Raw genomic sequence first — 6,534 nt, 5'->3', positions numbered from 1 at the left:
ATGGGTTAGAAGTGGACCAGACAGGAAGCATGGAGTTTGGTGAGGAGGCTGGGGCAGTTACCCAGGTGCGAGACAAGAGGGCCTAGAGTAAGGTTGTGGTAGTGGGTTTGGAAAGAAGGGGGCAAAGAGATGAACTATGTGAGAAGGGAGAATTTTTAGGATTTGGTGATTGATCAGATAATAGAGGCGACAGAGAGGCTAGGAGTGAAGGGTGGCCCCGGATTGCTATCTTGACCTTCAGGTAGATAGTGGAGCCATTTACTGAGCTGAATGATGGAGTTGAGTTTTGTGGGTAAGGTGATGAGCTCCTTTTGGGATATGTTGAGTCTGAGATGCCTGTGGGACACACAGGTGTTGATGAAAGTAGCATCAACAGAGCTCTGATGCTTGGGAGGGTGATACGTGGGGTCCTCATCCCCCACAGTCATTGGAGGTGATCTCCAGGTACCTTGTGAGGAATGAGAAGAAAAGAAGACCCAGACTAGAACTCCAGGAAGCACTGAGTGTAAGGGACACACTGAGGTCAAGAAGGAGAGAGGAAGCCAAGAAGAGCAACCCCATTTTCTTCTTCCTGCTGCTTCCTGCGTTGTCAAATTTGGCTTTGGCCAAAGTAGAGTGGGGTCAGGGTGATTTCTGAGCTCCTAAAATATTCCTCACGCACCCCAATACTTGTCACAGAGCCTAGGAAGTAAAGGTACTTATCTGATGGTGGTTGAAAAAAATGATTGAATGAATAAATTTAAAAGTGTGACTATAAAGCACAGAGACTTTAAAAACAATATTCCAGTGTTTATACATCCAAAAAACATGTACCCTGCAAAGCAGTTGCCTTGGTGAATATTTATCTCATGTAGGAAAATCCTCTTGAAGTATGCAAGCAAAGACAGATACCATTTAGCAAATGATCTACATATCTGACTACATGAAGTAAAAAAATGTGATTGAGAAAATCATTAAAGATAGAAAGGCAAGTGACAAATTAAAGAAAGCAAAGTATAGGACATACAAAGGTGGGCTTTCTTACTATATACGCATGCCTAACAAAATGAAAAAGATAAATACTTCAATATGAAAACAACCAAATGTTATGAATAGGCAACCCACGAAAGAACAAATACAAATAAGAAACAAACCCATAAAAATTTTCCATCTTATTAATGGTGTTAAAATTTCCATCTTATTAATAGTCAGAACATTCACCTTAAAATAAGATAACATTGCTCACTTAACAACTTGGCAATGAATTTTGAAAGTTTTAAAAATATACGTACTCTTTCATCCAGAAATTCCACCACTGGAAATTTGTACTAAGGAAATAATCAGGGACATGCAAAAAAAAAATATGAATACGAAAATATTCATTGCATCATAATTTAAATAGCAACAAAATTGGAAACAACAAAAACAATGACAGGAAATTACGGATGACTTTCTTTTCTATTTTCTACTTTCTACAGTAAAGATAAATGGCCTGTGCAATTTAGAAAACAAATAAATGCTGCTTTTTTCGAAAAGGGGGAAAAAACTGTCACCTTGACTACAAACATTCTTTTGGAGGGATGCCGCTGTTCAGAATATTCCACGGCACCCTGTGCAGCAGTTTTAAGAGCTAGTTTCTGAGACACATAAGAAATTGATCCTATTTTATTCCCTAAGCATCACTTCATTTTGAGCAAATACAGGCATGATTCCATCACCCACCTTATTCATCTACTTCTATACCAAATGGGTTTAGGGTCTTGTGAAAAATCACTCTCCTAAGGTATGAAAATTTCCCCTTCACTAAAGAAATACAAAGGAATGTTGTTTGGATTTTAGGAATATATATATATAGGAATATATATATAGGAATATATATATAGGAATATATATATAGGAATATATATATAGGAATATATATATAGGAATATATATATAGGAATATATATATAAGAATATATATATATATATATATATGCTTATCACCGTGCTCAGCATATGGAGCTCAATAAATAGTAGCAGTTGTTATTCTCATTTTCTTATTTGGTTTTATTTATTTCCTCAGTTGTCTAGGAGGCCAGATTGCTGAGGCCAGATGGGTGAATTCTCCAGCCAATGCTTTTGATAAAATACCGACTCATTCCATCACTTTTTTTTGGGTGGACGCTCAATAGCCTCCCACTTTAAAATGTCAAGACTCCAGGAGCCACAGAAGCAAATGAATAATGTCTAATCAACTGCCTTAGCAACACCCACCGACTCGGAGTGGACATTGTAGCTCCTTGATACACATCAATATATGATCTTTGAGGTAAAAGGTGAAGTTTGGAGCCGAGACTTGGTCTGCCCTCCACTGCCACCTAGGGGTATGGAGGGGAAGTGCTGACTGTCCTCGTCCCACTTAGGGAAGATCGTGGGTTGCATAGTGTCACCTCTAGAGGGAGCTCAAGCTTATCTTGCCCAACTCCAAAGCTGGGTTTGGTTGGAGGTGAGAAGACAAAAGAGATCTAAAAACAGACCTTGGAATGTAACAGATCTTTGATCTATTGCTTACAGGTGCATGACTTTGTCACTCTCCCTGAGTGTCATACTATGTTAAAATGGGGATATAATAATGGCTGCTTCATAGGGGTGTTTTATGATGGATTGAGATGACAAAAATAATCACCTAAAATAACGTCTGATACCTTGCTCCACAGATGGTGTCTCTAGTAAAAGATTCAAAGCACATGATTAATAAACGCTGCTGGGGTGGGGGTGTAAAGAGATCATAAGTAAAACTGGCCGGGGGGCAGGGTAGAAATTCTCTTGATTTTTCGTTCCTTAAAATTTCAGGATCGCATTTCTCTTTCTTCCCTCTGATGGATCCAGTACCGGGGCTACGTCCCACACTGGCAGGCTCCAGCCCCTTGGAAGACCTATCCATGTTGGATAGAGTGGAAAAGAGGGGTAGAGTGGATGGCTAGGCACAGCAGCTCTGCACAGAGTCAGGAGAGCCAGATCAGAGCATGGGGCTGGAAAAAGAAAACAGGAATAGCCAACAGTTCTCATTTTGCATGCCCAATCTGATTTGAGGAGTAGATGAATGTGCTGAGAAGGAATCTGGGGCTGCATTCAAGAATGAGTGCTGTGATCGATTAGCAATGTCTGCTGCAGTTGTGGGAGAGGGATACTGGTGGCACATAGGCCACATAGCTGCCCCTCTGTGACCTGACAAAGTGCGGTTCAATTACAGCTGATCTGTAAGCTGTTAGAAACTGGTCTGTGACAAGGTAAGAGCAGAAACTGAGAGTATGTGTTTAAAATTTTTTATAGCAATTTGACAGAGTAATTTTATCGAATCTATTGAATCTAATTGAATCTATTGAATTTATTGAATCTAATAATAAAACATTCAGGCTTTTATTTTGAATGTCTTTTTTTTCTTATTTTTTCTAGTAATTCACTTCTATTACATTTTATAAAATTATCAGTCCATGACAGATTGAGGGAAAAAATCGTTCTTCACCAAAGCACTGGCTGAGAGCTTCAGGTGAAAGGGGTAAAAGGAGTCTTTTCTACTCCAGAATGGACTACCAAGGAGACAACCTAAGAAGGAGCCTGTATTGCTTAGATTTCTGCAAATCTGCCTTAGGAAGTTGTAGTGGTTAAGTAACTGGGGTAGAGTTCAAGTTTGAGATCCTGGCTGCCTTTGCTTTGGAGCATGGTCAGTAATCTGAATACTCCCATTTGCCTTTCTTTGTTTTTTTGTTTTTGTCCTCCCAAAGGTTGATTGCTTTTGGGAAAACTGAGGCAGCTCAACAAATACAACATAAGTTCTCACAAAAAGTTTCCAAGGTGGAGTTGTTGGCATGTGTATATAGCCTCCCATGGAGACTAAGGGAAGAGAATGTACACACATGGGTGTGTTTACAGGCTTCCTGTGTGTCAGGCCCCAAGATGCATCACTGAGTGAATGACACAGGTGGCAAGTGGGGCGCACTGCCTATCTTTCCTGGATCTTTGGAACTAAGGGTATGTTTACTTCCTCTATTCAACTTGGCTGTGGATTTGGGCAATCTGATTTCTATAGCAGGCTGAGAAGGCTAGGGAATGACAATTCTCAGGAAATCATTTATATTGAAATCATAAAATAAGACGTGCATGGTAGGAGAAAGCAGATGAAAGCTGAAAGCTTGGCAGAAAATTGTAATCATGTAGGCAGACAATGCAAAGGAAGGATGGGTAGGTGGATGACAGCCCTCCCCCTCACCTGGGAGCTGTTTCAACTCACCCAAAAGCTAGAATATCTTTTCACAGCCAAGGTTTTGCACAGTGGCTCTCAAGGCGCCCTGCTCAGGGACTGTTGGTAGCGGTCACATGATGTGGTGGTCTAGAGGCTGGGATGGAGTCAGACAGATCTGGGTTCAAATGCCAATCTGCTGCTTACTAGCTGTGCCATCATGGGCAAGTTGCCTTACTGTGATGACTCACAGTTTGCCTCATCTTTGATATGGGGATGATATTAGGACCATCTCCTAGGGTACTCAGGATATGCACTGACAAATACTGAGGGCCCACTGGGGCATTCCCTTAGCACGTGCTTGGGGGAGTGGGCTCTAAAAAGAGTTGAGCTGAGTTGAACATGAGAATCCATCTGGTCCAACTTCTTTATGTTTTCAGATGGGGAAACTGAAGCCCGGAGAGGGGAATGAAATTGCATAAGAGTAAATCTGCCAAGTAGTGCCAGGATTGGGTTTAGACTGCAGCTTTCTTGATTTGCCAGCTAGCTAAAAAAATTCGAAACTGCTTTGTCATCCAAGTTGAAAAACAGTCAAAGCCAAAATGATTTCCTAGTTTCTTAGCTTCCTTGTGTGTGTAGCCAGGGTCTTAGCTCAAGCATGAGTGGGGATTCAGATGAGAATCCTGGCTCACTAGCATCCCAGTGCTTCCTGGGAAGGAACTCCTCCTAATGAGAGAAGGCACCTAGCATGACGAGCTTGATTCACTAGTACATTATGGTGTTCAGGTAGGGCCATGTGCACAGAGCGGTGGTTCTCACTTGGTTCTGGGTTCAGATCCAGACACTTGTGTCGAGGTCCTTGCAAAGGAGAGGATTGTAAGTGTTTGGTTTTACTGAACATTCTATGTTTTGAGCATGCGCAGCATTACGCTGTGACAGTTCTAACAGAGGGTAGCATGAAAGGAGGCGGGAAGCATTGGCTCCACTTGCTTGCTACATCACAGGGAAGTTGGCCACAGCTGGCCACACTTCAGTTGTAGCTGAAGATGGTGTTGTCCAGAGGACACAGGGATAGTCAGTGGGTGCAAGAGAGAGCAGGCAGAAGCCTGTCATGGTGGAGGTAAGTCTACCTGAGTTGTAGACACGACTAGTTGTCTACCTAATACCATTCCCTCTTCTTTGATAACTGAATTACTATCTTGTTCAAAGAGGCAGTGTGTCTGGCCCAGATTATGGATCCGGTCTAAGTCAATTATCACAATAGCATACCCCCTCTTTCCCAATCTCCCTTGAAGGTGAAATGACCATGTGATCTAATTCTGGTTACTGTGCCTTCATGGACAATCTGCTCTCGGGACTTCTGGGAAAGTGTTCAGGGTATAAACGTGGCCCCCTTTCTTTTTCTTCCTGCCTGGATGTGGATTTGATGTCCGGAGCTGCAGCAGCCGTTTGTTTAGACTCTTCATTAGGTGACTCAGGCAAAACAAAATAAGGCAAAACAAAACAAAACACCCTCCTAATTGTTTAGGCCACAAAGGTCAGGTTTTCTGTCCTTTGGGGCAGAAAGTATTCCTAATTTAATAAATAAACACACATAAAGAATATGAGCTGTGGGATCCTGGGAATGTTGGACTTGGGAGGGAAGTCTGTTCTGCAGAGAGTCTGGTGTTCCATCTAGCAATTTGGATTATACCATTGTACTTACGAAAGAGCACTGAAGCAAGAAAGATTGATAAGAGTCATAGTTATTGGAAAGGAAGCGACAAATACATCATTTCTAGATATGATTGTGTATGTAAAAAATCCAAAAGAATCTACACAAAAATGATTACATTAATATGTGAATTCAACAAGGTCATTGAACACAAGATCACTGTACAAAAATAATTTTACTTCTAAATACCAGCAACAAACAGATTGACGATGAAATTTTTAAAAATCTATTTATAATGGCATAAAAGACAACGAAAACTGAACGAAAGATGTATAAGCCCTAAAAAAACCCAAACCCTGCAAAACATTATGGAGAGAAAGTGAAGAACTAAGAAAGAAAAAAAAGAGGGATATTTCATTTGAAAGACTCACTATTGTAAACTTGACAATTCTTATTACATTTACTCATAATTTTAGTGCAATCTCAATTAAAAAAAATCCCAACGGTATTTTGGTGAAGACAAAGCTTGGCAAAGAGTTAGGAATAGCCAAAGCAATTCTGAAGAAGCGTAAAGTTGTCTTAATTACTAGAGCTTTCTGTTACTATCAGATGTGGTAATTTGTTACTGGCCCACGGATAAACCAACAGAATGGGATAGAGAAGCAACCGCATTGTAACC

This window comes from Ursus maritimus, unplaced genomic scaffold, assembly GCF_017311325.1.
Source record: "Ursus maritimus isolate PB19 unplaced genomic scaffold, ASM1731132v1 scaffold_14, whole genome shotgun sequence".
In the NCBI taxonomy this organism is placed as follows: Eukaryota; Metazoa; Chordata; class Mammalia; order Carnivora; family Ursidae; genus Ursus; species Ursus maritimus.
Note: the sequence above shows the minus strand (reverse complement) of the source record.